At 41.5% G+C, this 22929-nt stretch overlaps 1 long non-coding RNA gene across 1 annotated transcript in view; it reads left to right on the forward strand.

Annotated features, from left to right (window-relative positions):
- LOC107538146 (uncharacterized) overlaps nucleotides 1-22929 on the forward strand; it is a 33049-nt gene that overhangs the window by 3754 nt on the left and 6366 nt on the right. The window contains exon 2 of the long non-coding RNA XR_015715438.1: nucleotides 20448-20555. This is a non-coding gene — a long non-coding RNA (uncharacterized LOC107538146). The remainder of the gene's footprint in view (nucleotides 1-20447; nucleotides 20556-22929) is intronic.

Below are 22929 nucleotides of genomic sequence, written 5' to 3' on the forward strand. Positions count from 1 at the left end.
ATGGAGTTACAGGGCTAAATGCCCATCATTCTTGACAGGGTTGGGAATTAAGGCAATTTTGAGATAAGTGGGATGAGACATGGGAAAAGCGCACTGATAGGTATGAGGGTGGTCTGGTCACCAAGTATGATGTCCCACAGGGAGTTATTTCTCCCACTTCAACCTCCCTTGTACCCCAGAGCAGGCTGGAGGCCACCTGAAAAGAGCCATCCTCTCAAGTCCTCCCCACCACACCTGCCTGGCTGTCATCACATGTTTGTGCAGGGAAGGGAGACACTCAGCACCACAACAAAGGCACCTGGAAGGAAAAAGTAAAATTTGGAAGGTGGGGCAGGTGGTTCACGGACACCCTCAGAGACTGGATCTCTTTCCAACCTCTTTCCTTTCCACCATAAACACAGGCCTTCATTCTCAGGCCTGCAGCCTCATGTTTGCAAGATGGCTGCTGTATATCTGTGCTTTATATCTACGTTCCAGGCAGGACTAATGGGAAGAAGGGAGAAGGGCAAAGGATTTTCTCCTAGTGAGGCTTTGCTTTTTATGAAAGGAAGGGTGTTTTTCCTCCTCATTGGTCAAAAGAAGGGAAGCTGGGAAATTGAAAATTTTAGCTCTTCAGCCTCTGTGGCAAAGGGAGTCAAGGACATAGGATATTGGGGATTGTTTGGAGGTAGGCGATCCATAGGGTCTGCCACGGTTCTCTCCTCAGAAAAATGGATGCACGTGGGCAGGTGTGTGCACCCATACACAGCTTTGCCAGGTCATTTCAGGGGGTTTCTCTCCCAAGTGGGGGTGGAATGGGAGCCAGTCTACAGGGCCACATTGAGAGCCACTGCGTGAGTGGATGCTCTGCTCAGCCCAGAGCCAGGGGGCCTGAGAGAAGCAGCAGGGGAGGAGGGAGAAGACACAGCAGAAAAATGCAAGTGTGTATATGAATCGGAGTGGCAGGTACAGAAGACAGAGTGGCCATGAAGCTTATTAGTAGCAGATATTGTAATAACAGTAAAAAAAGAAAAAGAAAAAGACATATAATGGCAAACAGGAAAACAAGGAATAAAGCAATACTACAATAGAGAAAAGATAAATAGTCATTTAGGTATCTGAAGCTTAACGGAGTGCACCACCCTGCAGGATGGGGAGTCAGCTCTCCAATGAGGGGTCGGGGCAGTGAAGGTGGGTGGGGGCACCTTTGAAAAGTTGGGCCAAGGCCTATTAATTTCTGTACAGTCAAAGAACACTCACCAGGAACTCAAGGGGGTTGGTGACTTGGAAATTTGAAATCTTGCACGGAGCAGTTCAGCAAGATAAGCTCATGTCCGTGGAATGCTCATGTCCTGGTGTTCCAGCAGGTGCTGTGAATAATTTCTAGTGGAGTCTATGATGGCAGCTTGCAGTTAGTTCCCTACAGATTTGTAGGAACTGGTCAGAACGTTTGGGAATATATGATTTTGCTGAGATAAACAAAATAATTAGCACCATCCTCAAAACCATCCTACAGGACCCCTATAGACTCCCCATAGTTGGAAAACTCATGGCTGTCCCCCAGTATCTTTGGTCCATTGTAAACTGCAGAAGCAAAAGGTTGTTAAGAACAACTCAGGTGTTTGAGCCACGTGTATTTTCCTCTAGGCAACTTGGTGATATCAGAGGAGAATATCGTGTTGGAAAATAGGTTAAAAAAAAATAAAAAAGGAAATCATGAAGTTGAAAAAGGAGTCACTGGCTTTTCCAGGGGAAGGGATATCTGATTTCTGAACATGGTCTGTATCCTAGAAATGACACAACTGACTAACTTTTGGGAAGCACTCCTAGTGTCAGTCACACGGCAAGTTTTGATGCTTCCAGGTGTCCAAAGTGGTCAGCAGTTTAAATGAGTTTAAGGTTTTTATTGTACCTAACCTCGAGGCCCACCTAAAGTAAAACTGCAAACTTTGGATGCAGAGTGAATAGTAGTTTTAAGACTTAGCTTCTGGACTCAGACCTCCTAGGTTGGGATTCTGGCTCTATCATTTACCAGTTATGTGACTTGGACCAAGTTATTTCACTTCTCTGCCTTAATTTTCTCATCCATAAAATGGGGATAATCACTTCATAGGATGGTTCTGAGGGCTAGTGAGATAATCTATATAAAAGCCACCATAGAGTATGACACAATACACATTCCAGACATGTGAATGAATAAGCAACAATTTTTTTTCTGATTAGTTCCACATTTAAAAATTTTTTTATAACAGTACCATAAGTTTACCAAAGGATAAGGAATCTATTTTATTGTTAGTTCACTCTGAAAAACAGCTTTAGTTCCTGAAAGGTGTTTACCATTTTCTTTTTTAGTATGGGCATCAAAATGATGTAATATTTGCCCTGGCCGGTGTGGCTAAGCGGTTGGAGCATCGGCCAGCGCACTGAAGGGTCACTGGTTCAATTCCTCATCAAGGGCACATACTTGGGTTGCAGTTTCAATCCCCAGGAAAAAAGGAGAGTGATGCTGGTGATGTGCAAAGAAATGTGTGCTCATTTTAGAAAAATTCCATCTTCTGCAAATCAGTAAGACAGATACTTCAGGGGAAAATGGGCAAAGATATAAGAGTAGAAATTCACAGAAAGGGAAAATACAAAAAGCTAGCCAGAATGTGAAGAGGTGCTCAATGAGATATCACTTTGCATGTACTAGCCTGGCAAAATTAGAATAATGCCAAGTGTTGGCAGAGATGTGAGACCATGGGAACCCTCATGCACTCTTGATGAGGTTGTAAACTGGTGTAGAAATTCTGCAGAAGACTCTGGTGGGAACAGCAAGTGAGGTCTATCTGTGCACTTCCTCACCCAGCAAGTCCGCCCCTGGGTGCACATCCAGGGGGAATTCTCACAGAGGTTATAAGGGTCCTATGTGAGTAAGGTGACCAAGCATTTCGGCTTGCCTTCAACAACTGTAGTGTATAATTGCTGTCCTGTGGAATTTTTAACAGCTCCCTTTTCATTCTCAGAAGTGTTCACCCCGTGTATACGAACTGTCGTCAGAGCGTATTTGTGGTGGGGGTGGAAGGCAGTGTGGGGAGTGGAGCAGCAAAACGTGTGGAGTTCGTGCCATTCAGCAGAGAGAAGTAGCAGTCTAGACGTGCCCATAGCAAAATATAGAGGTCTTTAGAACACAGTGCTGAATGAACAAAGGTACAGCTTGAGGTATTTATAATAATAACATTTGCATCCCATTAAGATCTGTGCATATAAGACTTTGTTTGATAAGAGTTCATACTAAGACAAGGCATGCGTTTAATCACATTGAAATGGTTGCATTGGGACAGGTGAGGAATAGTGGTTCGAGATAAGGGAGAAAAAAAAAAAATAAAGCAAGAGACCAAAGATGGTAATGACCATTGAGAGGTATGATTAACTCAGGCCACAGTATTAGAAATCAAAAAGGAAGGGTTCCATTAAAATTGATAGAATGAAGAATTTTTTATAATATTCAAAAAATTAAACTCTATCTTGAGAAACTGGCATTTATTTGTCTGCTTATTTATTTTCTGAGGCTCTAAAAGGCATTTAAGTCTGCTTAAATAATTAAAATAGGACAAAATAAGCAAAGATAATTGAATAAGGAAAGCAGATGAGAGAGTATATAGAATTAGGAAAGATAAGGCAGAGTCAGGTGTGAGGTTAATATCTAAAATTCACACCAAAAACTTCTATAGGTTTCCTAGAGATAGGTCTCAGATATGGCACTAAACTTGAAGAGCGCGAGGCCCTCACATACGTGATCTACATTATCTGCAGTAACAGCCACCGAGAAACCACTCCAAGTACTAAGAAGCAGCCCAACTGCTTCCCATTCTGAGATCAGAGAAATTCCTCCCCTGGGCTCTCATAAGGAGGGCACTGTGTAATGGAATAGTGACCTAGAAAACTAATTTCTACAGGAAGGCTCATTCCAAAGCCATGCTGAAGACCTAAATGCTAACTTACTCTAATAGGGTTTGAGCTCCCTGAATTTCTGCAAAATAACCAGACTTCCATTCCGGAACAGTTCAGGAAATGCTCCTGTGTATGTAATACCCCTGTGGCCCACAGACGTTTGGGTTCTTCCACACGATTATGCACCACAGGGCCAGAAATTCCTGGTCATTATAGCAATAGCTAAGGAAAGAAAAAAGATTCTCCTTTGAGATTCCAGGAGTGCTGTTGCCTCCCACCCCCTGAGGAAGAGGTGGGAGACGAAAGAATGTTGTTCTCTATTTCTTCCTGAAACGGCTTTAGCAGCTATTAAATTTTTATTGACTAAAAAGCAAACATAGTAATTATTGTGGAGACTACAGAAAGTAAATCTGTTCTGTGCAAACAGGCGTCACCATAAGAATGAAACCAGCAAAAAGCAATGCATACTGGAAGGCTTTAGTGATGGGCATTTGCAGAAAAAAATTCACTCGGAGAGATGATTGGCCAATGGGCATTTGGAGGTGTAGGGGTACAGGTGGGGCAGGAGAGGGGAAGAGACAGTCTGGTGTTTTGGTTCCTTCTGGATTTGGAGCATGTAGAGTTCAGCAAGTTCTTTTAAAACCTGGGTGACATAACCCCTGAGCATTATCCAATTATTTTTTATTTTGTATCTATCAAGTGGCTTCTACTTATTAATTCATTTTCCAAGAACCTGAGAAAGGCAGGTGTGGAGGATCGATGCCAAAATAGCTGTAATTATTTCCTTTTCTGTATCCTGTATGTGACTTTGCAACTCATCCCATCAATAACTGGAGACTATTTCTTCCTCCCACACGCCTGGACTGGCTCTGTGACTTGTTTTGGCCAGTAGAATGTGGTAGAAGTGACTGTGTACCAGTTCTAAGCCTACGTCTCAAGAGGCCTTGAATACTCCTTTCTCTCTCAGAGATGAGAAACATATTGCTTGGGCTGATTGCCAGACAACACTAAACGTGTGTGAGATCATCTTAGATCAACCACCCGGTGGCTCAACCACCCCCTGACCACCAGCGCCTGAGTGAGCCCAGGAGAGGTCAGCTGGGCCTGGCTGACATCAGCGGAAATGCCCGCCAACCTGAGATGTGTGAGCAAAACCAAGCGCTTATTGTTTTAATTCTCTGAGTTTTGATGTGGTTGTTACACAGCAGTGAGGGTTCTCGGATGTTAGTGTTATAACTAATAGAAAATTTTATCCACTATTATAAATTTTTAAAAATTACAAACCCAAATCTTTTAAATGAAAAAACCCCCACAAACCACACACACTTTGGCATTCTGTTCTGTGTTTTGGGGTCTTATATGTCAATGAGCCTGGAAGTCCTCGAGAACCTGAGTAGCTCTGAATAAATGGAGAAAATTGAGCTTCTGCACTGTACAAATGGAGTGTCAGATCCTAGACAAATGACTTTCAAAACATTCCCTCTTGGGATTCTCAGCATAAGTGTGACGAGACAGCCGTATGTTTCTTTATGAATAAAATCTTTAAAATGTAACAGTCACCATTTCCTCATCTCTTCCTAGTTTACATGACAGTGGATTGTTTTCTCTGAGAGTATCTTTAATTACTCCTAAGTTCTTCACATCTGCTGCTGTGAATTCTCTAATAGTTCCGTTCTTAGAGCAGTGTTTTCCACGCTGTTGGTTTATGTCTCATCACCTTTCCTCAGGGAAATGAGGGGGGAACGTGCGCAGAAATACCTGTCACAAGTGAAGCTGGAAAATACCAACTTTTAATTGGGTTCTGCAGTGGTTTCCGGGACCCCATCTGACCCCCTGACATTTTCTTTTCCTTGGGTTTTGTCGTGAGTTTTATTGTGAGGAATTTGGTTGGGCTTCATGTTTGCAGTAAGAGGAAGAGGCGTAGCCAGACCTGGCCCCTCTCTCCTGTGAGTCAGCAGCATCTGCTACATGGTGACCGAGCCTCATTATTGCCACTGCTGCTGGGCCAGCAGAGCTTTGGGAAGCAAGAATGGAGGGCTCTGGGATTCACTAATGACGCCTGGGGAGATGACTCCTGGGGACATGCAGGAGGAGGGTTTCTGTCTTGGGGAGGCCATTGTGAAAATGCTCCTGTCTTTGTCCTGCAAGAAATTAAAGATTTCTCTCCTTTCAGGACTGCTGAAGGGGCAGTGCCAGAAGTCTTAGAGCATCCATACAGGAAAGTCACTAGGCTTTGCCCCGACTTCAGTTCTCATCTAATAAGTGAGAATGGTATTAAATCTGTCTTGAGGATTAAATAATTTAAACGTGTAATTCCTAGCATGCCTGGAGCATAAACACACTTGATAAATGCAGTTTGTCCCCTCCCTTTTCACCTTTTGTGACTTTTATATTGTGGTTCGCTTACTTGTGCGTGTACTTCTCACTCTGTGAAATAAAGCATGGGCTTTTGGAAAGCGAGAATGCGGTTCCACCAAAATCTCTAAACTCTCCTTCTACCTGATAACCTCATGTATGTAAATGTCCACTGAAACAAGGCTCCACATTTTAAAGAGTAGAAAGGCACAGCCATAAAAAGATCCATTGTCACTTCAAAAAACAAAAAAGGTTCTTCCCGGTCATTTGCCTGTTTGACTTAAAAACAAACAAACAAACAAACGAAACCAGCACTTTCATCACTTTTGTTTTTCTCTTTATCTTTTGTTCTCTCTGCTGCTGCTTCTCATTATTGTTTCCATGCGGTTAATAAATTCTCAGCCCTTCCCCAAATCATTAAAGAATAGGCCAGTATTCATTTTCCACGGGCTCAACATGAATCACTTCCTTCTGAGAAAGACTGTCAAACAGGCTTATTTCTCTAGTCTAGGCAGCGAATTTCCCGGAAAAGCAAAGCAAGATTATGACCCATCCTGTGTGTTTATGGAGCTTTCAGGAGAGGTTTCATAATAATCACTATGCCAGTTCTTCATAATATTTGGAAGAAAATGGTCAAAGAGGACACGAAGGAAACAGTCAGGAAGGATTCAAAGGGGAGAAAAGGGAACTTGACTGGACCGGTTCGTTGCTACATGCTCATCCCAGTCTCCAAGCTGCTTTTACAAAAGCTCTGCTAATAAGCATTTTGATCTCCCATTTCCTAAATAGGAAACTGAAGCCCCAAGATTTCAAATGGCTTACCTACAGACGAAGAATTTGAACTAAGGCTGCTTAACTTTAATGCCCATGTTCTTGCTTTTATTCCCAGTTGCCTCCAAGGCAGTGATCCTTACCTTTGGTTATACATTGGAATCATTTGGGGAGCTTTTTAAACAAATATCAATGGCCAACACGATACTGGGGGTAAAAAACAAACAAGTTGGAGGAGTCACACTACCCAATTTCAAGACTTATTATAAAGCTTCAGTAATCAAGACTGTTCATTGGTGAAAGAACAGACATACAGATCTATGGAACAGAATAGAGAGCCCAGAAATAGACCCACACATGTATAGTCAGCTGACCTTTGACAAAGGAGCAAAAGCAATTCAGTGGAGAGAGGGTAAGATTTTCAACAAATAATGCTGGAACAATTGGAAGTCCATATGTAAAATAAAAATTGAACCTAGAACCAGACATTACTCTTATATATATATATATATATATATATATATATATATATATATATATATATATATATATGTATATGTGTGTGTGTTTGTGTGTGTACCTTTATTGGTTTCAGAGAAAGGAAGGGAGAGGGAGAGAGAGTTAGAAACATCAGTCATGAGAGAGTAGTCATTGATCTTCTGCCTCTTGCATGCCCCCAACTGGGGATCAAGCCCACAACCCTGGCATGTGCCCTGACTGGGAATCAAACCACGATTTCCTGGATCCTAGGTCAATGCTCAACCATTGAGCCACACCCAGCTGGGCTAAACCTTACACTTTTATAATAATGAACTAAAAATAGGTCATAGACCTAAATTTAATATACAAAACTATAAATCTGTTAGAATAAAGCATTGGAGAAAAGCTGTGTGACCCTGGGTTTGACAATGAGTTTTTAATATATTTATAAGCACATATCTAATCAAAGACATACCCGAAATATACACAGCACTCTTAAAACTAGACAATAAGAAAATCTAATTTTAAAATGATCAAAAGATCTGATCAAATACTTCACCAAAGAAGATATACAGCTGGAAAATTAGCATATGAAAAAATATTCAATGTCATTTGTCATTACAACAATAAAGAGATAGCTCTACACACCTATTAAAGTGGCTAAAATTTAAAAGCTGACAACATCAATTGCTGAGTAGGATATGGAACAATAAGGAAGTCTCATTCATTGCTGGTGTGAAAGTAAAATAGGAGACACTTTGGAAGACAGTTTGGCAATTTCTTACAAAGCTAGATGTAATCTTACCATACCATCCAGTGATTGAACTACTACATATTTACTGATTTGAAAACTTAAGTTACTGATTTGAAAACATATTTATTCAAAGAAATGCATATGAATGGTTATAGCAACTTTATTCATAATTCTCAGAACTGGAAGTAATCATGATGCCCTTCAATAGGTGAATGGATAAATACACTCTGGTATATCCACACAATGGAATATTATACAGCCATAAAAGAAATGAACTATCAAGCCACCAAAGACATGAATGACTTTTAAATACAAGTTAAGTGAAAAAAGCCAGTATGAAAACACTACATATTATATGATTCAAATTATGTGACATTCAGGCAAAGGCAAACTATAGAGATGGTAGAAAGATCAGTTGTTTCCAAAAGCTCAGGGAAAAGGGAAAGAATTGAATAAGTGAAGAACCAGGGATTATTTAAAACAGTGAAACTATTCTGTATGATAATTGTGATGGTGTAAACATGGTATTAGGCATTTGTCAAAACCCATAGAACTTTTAGGACAAAGAATGAATTTTAATGTATGCAGATTTTAAAAAATTATTTAATCAGTTGGAGATTCCAGGATAAAATGCAGAATTGTGACAAAGCAATATAACTGTACTACAAATGTATTAAACCACCTCACTGAATGATGTGGAGGTAAAAGGGTGCTGACTTAAGTAACCTTGGAAATGAGTGGAGTCTGTGAGACTAAAGGCAAAGGGAAACCGTCCATAAGCACTGTACTCTAGTTGGTAAGTTGTTCCCCATGGAGGTGCAGGTTAATAATTCTGACACTACTACACATGCAAACTGGAATTTAGCAATTAAGTAAATGGATGGACATTGGTGAGAACCCAGTTTCTCACTGTTGGAGTGGGAGGTAACAGATAAGCAAGAGCAGGAGGCTGGAATCATCTATGTGGTAATTGGATTAGAGTTGGAGATATCAATATGGACTCATGTTAGCTTAATATAGATACTGATGGTTACATATGGAAATACTTATAGATATGTATATATGTATTCATGGATTAATATTCACACACATATATTTCCTTGCTCTGTCAACTGAGTAGGCCTAGAAGCAATGACACCTCTGGCAATGAGCACACCTACCACCCAGATCTTGGTTTCTAATATCATTCTCCAACAAAGGAACCAGAACTAAGATAAATGGCTGATTCTAGGACCAGGGTAGCAAATATGAAGGATGAACATGGAGCCGCTTACAGTGTCAGTATGTGAGAAGGTGCTTGGAACAGCAACAACTCAGTGATGGAGGTATGTCAAAGGGACACAGGGCCACCTGAAAGAGCTCCCGATGCCCAAAGCTGGAAAAATTGAGCAACAAAATGAAGTAGTAGTGGATTAAAACCCGAAATAAAAAAAATAAATGAGTCCATACTGATATGAATAAACTAATAAATAAATAAATAAATGGAGGAAAACAGACATATTTCTTAGATACACATTTTACACAGATACTGTATCCTCAGGGAAGCAGAATATAATTCTTCATTCCTTGAGTGAGTTGAACACGGGCTCTCTTTAAAAAAGTGCAGAATGAAAAAGGGAAGGGAAGAATGACATGTTCTGCTGGGGGGACCATCTCTTGTCAGACATGGAATTTCGTGAAAGGTAAAGGATGTTGGGTAACGTATCAGATAATTGAAATTGATTTTCCAGAAGATATAACAATGTAAAATTCAAGTAGGTAACCCCTTTAAGGCATTTCTGATCCAAGTCAAGTGTGTGTTGTTAAATATTAATTTCATTAAGGTATGTCAGCAGGGAATTAAGATATGTGACCCAAATACATTTCTTTCTAGTAATTGAGTATAACAGAGAAGTAGTGTTTAGTGAATCTCAGCTGAGGATGGGGTGGGATGAAGGGAGGTGGGGAGGAGCAGAATGGGGGGGAGGCTCTTGCAAAATGCGTAGGTTGCACTGGATAATGTTTATCAGAATGGTGGGGTGGGTAGGAAAGGTCTTGCACATGTATATTTTGAAAATGTTCCCCGTGTCATTCCAAAGTACCCAATCTAGGTGACTGTTGTTTAGAGATACGAAAAGGAAAATTAGGATATGCCTCTTTTCCATTGTCTGATGGGGAAGGGGGTATGGCTTTAAAAAGAGCCCTGGGCCCCACCTCCAGCTATGATTCCCTACACCTTGGGTGGTTCCAGATATCCACTCCGTTCTCTCTCACTGTCTCTTTCAAATGATCCACTGGTAGTCCCCATCCACTCTCCCCCCAGGGTCATTTAGACTGGGTTTAGAACAACTGCCTCAGGCATTTCTCTCTAGTATCAGGTGTCTCTAGCACACATTTGCAGAGGATCACAGTCTGTTCTTGGATGCATTTTTCTGCTTAAGTGCTTGAAAAGATGCTCTTGTGTGCTGCTGATCAAAAGCATCATAGGCACAGAGGATGCACTGGCCAAACAGGACATTCCCTGAGGAAATTCAGGAAATATACATGTAAAAGACCTTCCCTACCCACCCCACCATCCTGCTCCTTTGTATTTTTTTTTTCAAGTTGCAGGGTACCCCACTTCCACAGAAAGGTGGGCCAAGTGTGTGTGAGCAGGGTTTAAAATATTCTCCAAACAGGACCATATGAAGTCTTTGGATAACTGTCTAGGATGAGAGTTCACAGTTTGGTTATAGGGTGTAACTCATTTTTGTTAATATTAGAAAGCTATTACTATTGAGAAACCTCCCTATTCATGTGTGTGTAATATTTTTTATCTTGCCACACCAGCACACTGTACCACAGTTTCTGGTGCATAACAGTCACTTAGTGTTTGCTAATGAATGATGCAGGGCCCATGGGCCATTCCAGAGTTCTTTCTCCCTCTTTCCTTCTTCCTTTTGAAAGTGTAGTGAACTTTTTAAGCCAAAACCCTTCATGGCTTTAAGATTCTCCTTCCCCTCTACCTGGATAATCTAGAGAAGAAAAACCCTAACTGGCTTCAAGATTCTTACGGCATTTCATGCCTCTGACATCCCAACCACAGGGAGACTCACAGGAAAAACATTCACAAAGATTTTTTAGATGGAATTTAAATTAGAGATTTACAATCTGCTCCAGTCTCCTAGCAGTTTTATCCGTTCTTGTCGCCTTCACAACCAACAGATTCTGCTGCTCCAAATAGAAGTGAGAAGCTTGGGTTGGACATTTGCTGGGGCTGGTAGGATATTTTTGCCTATGTAATACATTGTACAATGTGCCACCAAAAGGACTTGATACTCTGGATAGTTCCCCAATGATATGAGTCCCACCTCATGCTATTAAAATTCCAAGTGATCAGCATTTTACACACACACACACACACACACACACACACACACACACACACACATGCTTAAAGGGTATATATATAGTTTTTGTCCCAGTTCCTGGCACAGAGCTCCTAAAATCTCTGGAATTTCCACAGTCATAGGACTGTCTCTTGTATTCTAATGAGGTTACTATACATGGGGTGCTTAGCTAGCTGCAGGATGGGGGCTGGTCATCAGAGGAACCCACCATGTGATTAGAGAATTAGAACTATCAGCACCACTTCCAACTCCTGGGAAGAAAAAAGGGACTGGAGATTGAGTTCACTCACCAGTGGCCAGTGCTTTAGTAAATCACGCCTACCTAATGGAGCTTCCCTAGGAACTTTGAAACAGTGCAGCTAAGGGAACGTTCAGGTTGGTGAACACGTTTATGTGCTGGAAGGGTGGCACACTCATTGAGGGCATGGGAGCTCTGTGCCCTCCTTGCCCTGTGCATGTCTTTCATTTGGCTGTGCCTGAGTTGTATCCTTTATAATAAAACTGTAATAGAAAATAGAGAGCTTTCTTGAGTTCTGTTGGCTCTAGAGAATTATTGAATCTGAGTGTGAGTTGCAGGAACCTCCAGATTTGTAGTCAGATGGGCAGAAGTGTGGGTCCCCTAGGGACTGCAGTTGTGGCTGGTATCTAAAGTGAGACTGAGCCCTTGACTTGTGGGGTCTGTGCTAACTCTGGGTAGTTAATATTGCATTGAATTGAATTACTGGACACCAGTTTGGTGTCAGAGAATTGGAAAGTTGATTGGCATTGGAATGATGTATCTGGGAATAAAATGGTATATAAGAGCAGGGATGTTTCTGCTTATAATATTTACAAATATCTCAATGAGTTGTTGAGTTATTTAGCACTATGCCGTATGTCATACAATTCTCCCTGTAGATCTACTCACCCTTGTCTTAGAGGCTAACCCTTATAGACCACATTCATGGGCACCCTGCTCTCTTCCTCTGGTTGGATCTGACCAAAGGGAGCTCTGGTGGGAAACTGACGGGAGGAGGGGGAGTAAGGTCAGGGCATTTATTCCCTTCCCTCCCTCCTTGTGGGAATACATTGGGCAGTGTCTCTAGATGAAATACCACTACTCCTTTCCAGACAGTCTTCTCTACATGGTTTTCTCCTTCTGGGTTCTGCTCACCACTCCTCCTTCGTGCTTCCTTGTGCTTAGGGTGGTAACAGTGCTTCAGCTCCTAACCTTGGATTATTACATACAATCTTTGTGGTTTTATTACACCCTGGGTATACCTTTGTAAAAACTTCCTGAGTAAATAAACCTTCTTTGAATTATTCTGACTTGTGTGTTCCATCTTATTGGGACCCTGACTAATACAAGCACTGTGCACTTAAATGTTGAATTGGTGCTTGCCAACTATATTGATTTTTGTTTTAATATAGTTGACGTTAAGCAAGCCATTTAGCTGCTTATGAAGGTTACCCTATCACTGCTTCTTAGGAATGATAAAATCATATCATAGAATAAAATACTTACCTTTGCATTTCCTTTGGCAGGAGAGTATACATTCAATGAAGTAAAGAGAAGGGGAGCTAGAACATCAGTTCTGCTTTATAGCATTTAGAATTGCAATTTCAGTTGCCAAAATGCTCATTACCCCCTATGATTCTGGCATTAATACTATATTGCAGGCTTTGAAGATGCATTAATAGCCTAGGATTTATTCCAAGATGATACAAGCTGATAAGAGGTTGATAAACGTTGCAAAAAGTCGTTGTTATTCACTGTTTTATTGGTGAGATGGAACAGGACAGTAGCACTCAGATGTTTGATAGTTGTGCCTGAAGCATATTTCCTTTCACGATTAACATTTAAGTGTGTGTGTGAGAGAGAGAGAGAGAGAGATCCCAGAAACGGGTTGTGAAGAGAGCACAAAATGTGTGCTTTTATTTACTTTACAGAGGTTCTGTTGTGGGGAACCATGTCATGAAACTTACATTTGTTATTGATCTTTTCAACTGAGCCCATCCCAGCACCTCCCTTAGAATTTATTATAAGCCAGTTTTTCCAAATGATGAATTTCTTGTAAAATGATATAAACTTCTAAGTGTGTGACCTTTGATAGGAGTTCCTTTGAGCCTCCTTTCTTCCTTATTTTTCTTCCAGAAGTCATTACTGAAATATCAATTAGGATGGCCAGACAGGATTATCAAATATGGCTTCCGATCCATTGATCTTCAGATAAGAGGGAGAGCTTTTCTCAGAAGAGGGTGCGTGTTTATATCTCAGGAGAACTGGTGAGAGGCTATTTTCATCCTTGGTCATTAACCTTTAGACATAAAAGCAATTTCAAAGGTCACTTACCCCCTTCAGCTATAGATGAGGAAATGGACCCAGAGATATTAGAAGACTGACCCAAGAACACAATTTTTTTTTGTTGGGGCTGCCGTAACAAAGTACCACAGACTGAGTGGCTTAAACAGCAGAAATTTATTGTCACCCAGTTCTGGAGGCTAGAAGTTCAAAGTTGAGGTGTTGGCAGAGTTGGTTCCTTCTGAGGATTGTGGGAGAAGAACCTGTTCTAAGCCTCTCTCCTTGGCTTGTAAATGGCTGTCTTCTCCCTTGCCTATTGAATATATCATCTTTTCACTAAATATCTGTGTCCAAATGTTTTCTTCTCTAAGTACATCACCCATATTGGATTAGGGCCTACCCTAACTACCTCATTTTAACTTGATTACATCCATAAAGATCCTAAATCCAAATGAAGTCACATTACAAGGAACTGAAGGTTGGGACTACAAAATATGAATTTTGGGGAGGACAGGACTCAACTCATAACAACAGCTGTCTAAACACTGATTAGAATGTTGTTCTTCTGATGTCCTTGTTAGTTGTTTTTTTTTCTGTTACATGATGTGGTTTTTAATATTCTTGTTCCTATTGCTAGAGAAAACCATTCCCTTTTTCACAGAGGTAGGATGTAGGGGTTTTCTCAGCACATTTCAAATGATTCAATTTAGAACATAAGGTCAAAGTAAATTTAGGTGGATTAGGATTCTTATTAATATAGACTAAAAACATTCACCTTGGGGATAAAGATAAACAATAAAGTTTTGATTATTAAGTTTTGATAATGTTGAACCTTTAGAGTTAGAGATGAAGTTCTCCTAGACTTATTCCATAGACTGCAGTTTATATCATTACATTGTGATGATAAATGAGTTTGTCCAGTCATTTTCCTCTTTGACTTGGATCTCTCTGTCCCTGGGAAAAAAGGCTTCCAGGGATGCAAGGTTTCCTTCCTTCTAGATGTCCTATGAATGAAGCTTTGGAAAAACTGTTGCCAATCTTGGCATTTAATTCTCCTAAAATCGCTTTGCCAGTGCTGGGATACTTAAAGCATATAAAGGGTATGAAGCAGCCGAACTGGTGGCAGATATCTTAGGGAAATGTCTGGATATTGGGAGGCAGGATTCTTATGTTATGTTGTACCAAATGGTCTTTTAAGGGAGGTGGATCTGAACAAGACAAATAGGATTTTATGCATCATGTCAGTGAGGTCAGTGTGGCTTGCTCACCCTTGCATTGGTGACAGTTGCTTTGATTAGGGTTGGAACAGAAGAAAAATAATAGGGTGTTGAACCTTCAATAATGACTGCACTCTCCTTATTCTCATAGGAGCCTGGTGATTGGGGAAATAACACGATCAGCTCAAGATCACAGTGAACTCCCTCTTTAGCTCAATGTGCTTTTTACCCAGGACAGCAGCTGGGATGTAGAATTCAGGAACAGGGGACTGAGGGATGATCCTAACTATCTAGTGACATTCACTAAGCATACACATAGTGTCCAAACTTTTGTCCCAGTGGCCTACGTCACTAAGTCATAGAATATGCCTCTTGAGACTTAGAAGAGGTAGTAGGTTCTAGGATGTAACCCCTGCCCCCTTCCCCTCAGCAGTGCTTTCCAAAGCTTACCTCTTCAATCACCAGACTTTCAGTTATACACCGAGGAAAAATATTTGTGGTTGAACAAATCTGGAAAATGCCACACACTAAGTCTCTCTCTTAGCTATTCATTATGCACCTTGGAATATTAAAGGCTTTGCGATGTCTTGCAATGAAGTCATTCAACTTTCTTTAACCAGGTGTTTCCGAAATCATATGATCATGGAACCATTTGTTCCTTTGACACACATAAGCTACAAGCAACACACTCTGAAAAATCCTGTCTAAAATTTGTGTAAATTGAAGAGATGTATACATTGAAGAAGAATGTAGATCAAGTTCATAGATGACAGAGTCAGAGATCTGTAGAGGAATCCCTGCAGAATGCTTGAGCGACAATCCTTTCAACCATTCATGAAATATTCATTGTGACTATTAGCAGGGACAGAATTCTAAGCTGGACTGGCCAGGCTTTTCATTCATTGGGATCTTTCTTAATTGTAGGGTTGTAGATGGCTGTGTGTCCCGAATAATTAGGTGGCTTCACAAAGAAAAAAAGTACTCGGCTAATAATTCGAAGGCTCAGTATATTTTTGGCCTTTGTCATAGATTTGTGATGTGACATCTCAGCAGTTCATTCCCTCCCTGGTTAGTGTGGGTGTTATTGCACAGCCCCCATTCCTCCATCACAAGGCAGGCCTTCAGTGCCCAGCAGGCCTCTTGGGACCTCAGCAAATACTGTCTGAAGATGAAGAGGAGGAGGTTGTGAGGCTGATGACATAATGTCTCAGTGTTTGGGTCACCTCCGGAGAAGCAGAGTGTTTGCTACAGAGAATGGTTCTTGAGGGAGGTGTGGGTGGATTGTCTGACCCTCTGCTGCTCCCACGCAGTGCCGCCTGCTTGACCGTGTGGAATGCTGGTAGCTAGTTGCTCCTGTAACGGACACTTTAGTTTTAAATAACAAAATTTATCTTGAGCTAGCTAAGGCAAATATATTGTGAAGATATTTGAGCCTATGATGGAATTTGAACAATTTGTGCAATCAAATCTTAAAGTTTAAAAACATGATCGCTCAAGGGACCCACCTTTAGCGCTCAGTTTCTGTAAGCCTCAGCTTGGATTTGGGGTCAAGTCTACTCTAGTTCATTTTGTTGTGGGACATCTGTTTTTTTGAGGAGAGAGTGGCAATACCTAGTAATTTCATTTCCCTCTGTCAGTAATTGGTGTAAGGGTAGCCATGGGACCCAGGAAAAAGTAACAACAAATTTACCTGGCATGGCTTTCTCCTTTTGCTTTTCCTCTTCTCTGGAATGCAGATATGATGCTTGGTGGTGCAGCAGCCATCGTGTGACCATGATATGTCAAGCACCAGATGAAAGTTGTGTGCTAGGAACAGAGGATGCAAAGGAGAAAGGGCCAAGGTCCCTGTGTGGTTGAGCCGTCACACTGACACTGGATTGCACCAACCCCCCCCTCATTTGTTCTTATTCCAGAAAAATGATACCTTATTTGTCGAAATGACAGTGAGCTGGAGGTCGTTGTTATTGTTGTTACTTAAAATTAAATTCATCCCTCAGTGAAAAATTTATGTGGTATAAATAGAGCTGTCAGGAGCCACTCCCTATGGATCAGAGAGTGACTGTCAGATCTTTAATGGGGAGAGGACAGGGCATGGCTCATGAAATGGTGACATTTCAAAGTGTCTAAGAAAGGCACCCTGAAGCTTTGGAATCTCACCGCTGTTAGTGCTCATTTGTCCTAAATCGAATTAACCAACTAGTTAACGAATTAATTAACCTTACTAATTTTTATTGATCCCATATTATCTGCTAGATATTTTGCTAGGTGCTGGGGATAGATTGGAGAAGACAGAGATGATGTTGGCTCTCACTAAGTTAACATTCTAAAGGAAAAATAGAAAATAAACCAGAAAAAGAAATGAACAGAACCCTTTCAGATAATGAGAATGCTGTATAAAATATAAAATGGAGCATTGTGATAGGGAGTCATGGGAGGGTGTATGCACAGAAGGCCTAAGAAAGTGATATTGCAAATGAAACAGAGAGAGTAGCCAGTGCAGAGGCCCCAGGCAGGAGTGAGCATGGCCTGCTAGAGAGACGAAATAAATCATTAATGGGTGTCCACTGCACGGTGATTCGGGAGGCCACCCATGCTCATCCATTGTAACCACTCTGGCCATGGGCATTATGATGTATCTCTAGGCTGCAGACAGGGCTCCATGTCGCATAAGTGACTTTTCCTATCATCTGCTTCAGCCTGTCAGAGCCCAGGGGATGGATGGCAGGGGTAGGGTCTATGTAATAGACTGTGATCCGAGTGACTGATCACTTACTTTCCTAGAGAATGGACCTGTCATTCTCAGCCCCATCCCTGGGCTCCCAAGGGGCTGGCTTCCCTTGCAATGGGGTCAGCCCTTTTCTGGAGGAACTGGCAAAGCGTTCAGCCAGCACACAGCTGCTTCAGGACCACACTCACTCCTGCAAGTTACACTTGTGACACTTCATGAGTCTTGCCGTGGAAGACCAACACGAGAGGCGGGAAGCCTGGAGAGCGCCCCGCTCTGGCTGCCAGCTTGCCATGGCTGGTCATACCTGACATAGTTTTCAAGTGATGCTTAATGAAGCAGTGACATGAGGTTGCAAGGCTGGAAGCTCCCTCAAAGTTCTCCCCATCCTGCATTCCTCATATGTCTGGCATTACCCAGAACAAAAGTGCTGGAATGCCATCACCCCTACTCTAAGCAGGTTGCTTGCTAAGCCAGATATCCACCTACTTTGATAGAGAATCCAGTTCTTTTTTCTCTACCACGTGAACTTGGGCATTTAGATCCACGGTAATCATATCTGTGGGCTGTTAGGTTTCCTCTGGGGTCCAGTGTGGTTGGTAGGACCTGAGGAATGTGATGATTGTCTACCTTAGAAAGATAAGATGACTTGGAAGTACCCAAACTACCATTTAGAAACCTCAGTCTAGCCCTCCTAGATCTGGGACAAAACAAATCACAAAATATCAAAGTTGGAAGAGACTTTGGTGATTAATACCCCTCCTCTTAGAGATGGAATAAAAAAAGGAAGAGTGACTTGACCAAGGTTAATAACACTAAGTGCAAAGGAAGGCTCTTTGGGTTCTGCATGGGTCTTGCATAGATGTTTCCAGTATTTTGTTGTAATGTTCTGCTTTGACATATGGAACAAAGGAAAAATACCTTGTGTGTCAACAATGTATACAAAGTTCTCTGTGCCCCTATCTGGTTTGACCCCACCCCAGTTTTATGTAGCAGCCATTCTTTTTCTCATTTCACAGAAATGACATGAAAATGAATCTATTTAGTTAGTAGATGACAATACTGAACTCAAGCTTAAGCATTCTGACTTACATCCAATATCATTTTCAAGTCCATCTCCACTTTTGCTCTGAGGGTTGAGGACCGTAGCAGAATTAGTCATAACTTAGGTGGGGCAGGACACACAGGCGCCCTGTAGTGGATATTCTAGGTTGCTAGGAGCTCTAAGGAAAGGATTCTGATTTTTAGCAAACCATCCTCACCTTCCCTGGCCTGTGAATACGCCCCTCTTAGACCTGCTGTATCTGAAGCACAGGTCCCATGGTCCTAATATAATTTGGTGGTGTCATCTCAGTAGCTGCCTCCACTTATTTTAAATACTGCCTCCCAGACCTAGTTTGCACATAAAAGTCCAGTGTGTTAGCAGCAACTGGTTGGGTCCAAATCCTGGCTCTACCACTTCTTCTGGAGGACCTGATGTATATTACTTAACCTTCCTGGGTTTCAGTTTTGTTTGCTGTAAAATGAGGCTAGCAAGACTACTTTCCTGAGAAGGTGGTTGAGACTAAATGAGGTGAAGGGTTTATAAGAAAGAGTATGTGCTCAATCATTGTTAGTGGCTGCTGCATTGCTCTCGATACAGTGGAAGGCATTCTGTCCCAGACCTGTTTTCTCCAGCAGCGCCAAAAGAGCGTGCTCACAGTTCACATGACTGGTATGCGCTCCAAGGTGAGAAGCATCTGAATGATACAATTATGCACAGTTTGCAGTTTGACTCCAGAGGAGGACCCGTCGCAGGCCCTCTCCTATAAGGGTTATCATCTTCTTGTTGGTGTTACTGCCTCCAACAGCGGAAAGCTTTGGCAGCAGCCCACCTGAAAAGCTAAAGCTGACCTGGAAGTTATGCTTCGAGAAGAAAAAGTAGCGCCTCTTATGTAACTTGAAGGCTATAAAAGATGCCGTGATCAAACCACTGTCCTGAATTTTTCCGAAGCATAATAAATTTCTCTGCATAAGGATTTCCAGTCATTGCCAAGTATTGCTAGTCTGATTGATTTTGTCTTAAGATAGACTAGAAAAAAGTTAATGATCTCCCTCCCAATAGATTGTGCATTTGTGCTCAAAGGCTATAAAAGTGCTACTTTTTCAAGTTATGCACATCAACAATACACCCTGTGTTTTATGTTTTTTCAGCAATATTCTGACATTAATTTGATCACTTCCTGTGTTTGTCTGTTTCCGCGTGCAAAGCTGATTCTCCTTCCCTCTCTCTTTCTCTCTCCCTCCTTTCTCTCCCTGCCCCACCAGTCTCTTCCCCACCGTATACGTTCTACATGTTTAGATCATCTCTCTCTCTAAGGACCTTTCAGTGGCTCAGCATTTTGTTGTAATCAGTGAGTGAGGTTGGAAAACGGAGCCAAATAACAGACTGTGAAGCAACAGCCCAGCCTCACAGAGTGAGTGTGCTTTGTGCTATTTCTGGCCAGAGCAGATGTGGCCTGATGGTCTTCGGGGAACAATATCTCTCAGGTAAAAATAAATTACTAAGATTAGGTCCAAAACGATGCAAATCCTTTATTTACAGACAGATCATGAACTGGGAGCCATGTGGGAAGAAGACTAGCTTGGAACTCAGTCGGGATCCTGTCCTGGGTGTCTTCCAGATTATCCCCAGTCATCCATCTGGTCTCAGGTGAGTACCTATAACTTACAAAAGCATTTTTTTTAAATCAACAACAAAGCAAAAAAATCGGGAGAATATAATTAAAAAAACTGTATGCCACTGTTGAATTCTAGTGCCATATGTTATGGGGGTTTCCTCTTCCTGGCTGGTGCCCACATTGGAGAGCTGGGTCTGGGACCCCTTGCTCTTCAGGGGGGACTTCCACAGCCAAGATCTCTCTCCCAATTCTTAATCACCACACTGTGGGTATGGGACCTGCCCATTCTGTGTCTCTGATCCTCCCACCAGTCTCACTGTGGCTGCTTCTTTACATCCTTAGTTACAGGACTTCTGTTTAGCTAGTCTTCAGGTGGTTCTCAGTGATGGCTGCTCTATAATTTAGTTGTAGTTTTAATGTGGTTGTGAGGAGCACAGCATTTATCTACTCTACCATCTTGACTGGAAATCCTAGATTGCTTTTAATTTTGCATTATTTAACCAATGTTTCAATGATTGTTCTTGTATTTTTCCTAGACTAACATACAAAAGCTTCATCTAAATTAACATTTTCAAAAACTTTTATCTACACCCACAGTTAAAGATATATTTTATGTGGAAACTCAACACATATATGTGCTGAACTTGTCTGTGTGTGTGTATAAATACATATATGTGAAATAAAAGTTTCTCAAAATAATACCTTTATTTTTTATTCAGTTATAATCCAGTTAAATCTAGTCTATTTCACACCAAAAAATATGCTGGTTGCAATTTACCAAAGTGACTCCATGACCCAGTGATGCACCTCCATTAAGAATTTTAAAAAACTCTTCTGGGACACATACCCAGACACAGAATTAGAGGGTTATAGGTCACACCCATATTTTCAAATTGAGTTCATGTCCTTGTGAGTTCCTTTTATACATTTAAGTGGGTATTTGTATTTAGCTAGAATTCTATGCATTTCTAGAAGGAGGCTAAAAGGTTATTTAGTGTGTTGTGTGGATAGAAATGGAAGTCCTGTTTTAAGCTTTCTGGGCTTCAATTTTTTCATCTGTCACAAGAAGCCAAAAAACAAAAATACTAGACTCTAGTATTTTTGCAAACTTCTTTCCTGGGGAGGACTCCCGGGTCTGCCACAGTGTATGTAAGTTCTGTAGGGGGTTGGGGATGGCGTTGGGACAGGGAGGGGGAGAGAATGAGTGGGTAGAATTCTGGGCTTTTTACCACAGTCCTTTCTTCTCCATGGAGCCCATTTTAATATCTCTCCGCTGTATGTCTATTAGATTTAATTGGCAAAAGGAGTGTGCCGCTTGAAAATATTTATAAGCTATGGATTCAGATGTTCTCTAAGGCTCTCTCTAGATCTAAATTTGGATGCAAATAACTCTTAAGTCTCTGGACCACTTAAAATTGCAGCCAGAATTGAAGAACATGACTGCTTAGGATGCAAGGCTCTGACAAGTAATGCCGGTTCACCGCAGAGTCAGCCTCTACCTGCTGCCGGCGGAGGACTTGACTTGGCTCGGGTGCTTTTAGAGTCCTGTAGGGCAGACTGGAGCTGCCACTCTGGGGACAGCCGTTTCTATTCTGTCATTTGGGCTTCATCCACATGAGGCTGCTTTAAAAAATTGTTTTCATTGTGTTTGTTTATTCTGTGAAAAAAAGGGCCTAATATAAATTTTTCTGCGCTCCGTTTCTGCCCCATGAACTGTTCGCATGCTCCTGATGAAGCTCATTTGCTCAGCAGGGTATACATACAGTTAAACCGTTATATTCACAGATGAAATTTGATTATCACTGTAATGAAAATATTTAGCTCCTCATGGGTTTATTTTTGCCTTCCCAAATAGGGTAAGAGCATAAAAATCTCATAGTAACCTGGTAGTAAAGTGGTTTGATGATGGTCTTATGTTAACTAATTTATATAGAATCATGAATCCCCTTCCTAATATCCCCACTTTCTCTCTCGCTCTCTCCGCCTCCCTGGGCCTGGTTGAGGGCCTCCCCTCTGATCCTTACCCTCCCCTCAATTTGTCCTGCTTGCATTTCATCTTCCTTAATCACTGTTTTCATCACATCACTCTCATGCTCAGAAACCCTCCAGGGCTCTTTATTTGCCACCATATCAAATCCAAATGTGGCTGCCTACTTTCAAGGCTTCTCCCAATCGATTTTCTCCTTAAGACCAGCTTTATTTCCTTTGCCAGATGTGGTACTGGTTCCTGGGGTTTGGAGATAATAGAATTCTTATACACCAAAAGAATAAAAAATGGCAATCTGCATCATTTTTATGAAGCACAATTGGGCCTGGTTCCCTTAAACAAAAGCAGTGATGGCTCCCCCTCCCCCCAGGCCATGTAAGTGAGACTGGGTCCTCTCTGGGCAGAGGTGGAGGAAAGCC

Source organism: Miniopterus natalensis, chromosome 12, assembly GCF_054644295.1.
Source record: "Miniopterus natalensis isolate mMinNat1 chromosome 12, mMinNat1.hap1, whole genome shotgun sequence".
Lineage (NCBI taxonomy): Eukaryota > Metazoa > Chordata > Mammalia > Chiroptera > Miniopteridae > Miniopterus > Miniopterus natalensis.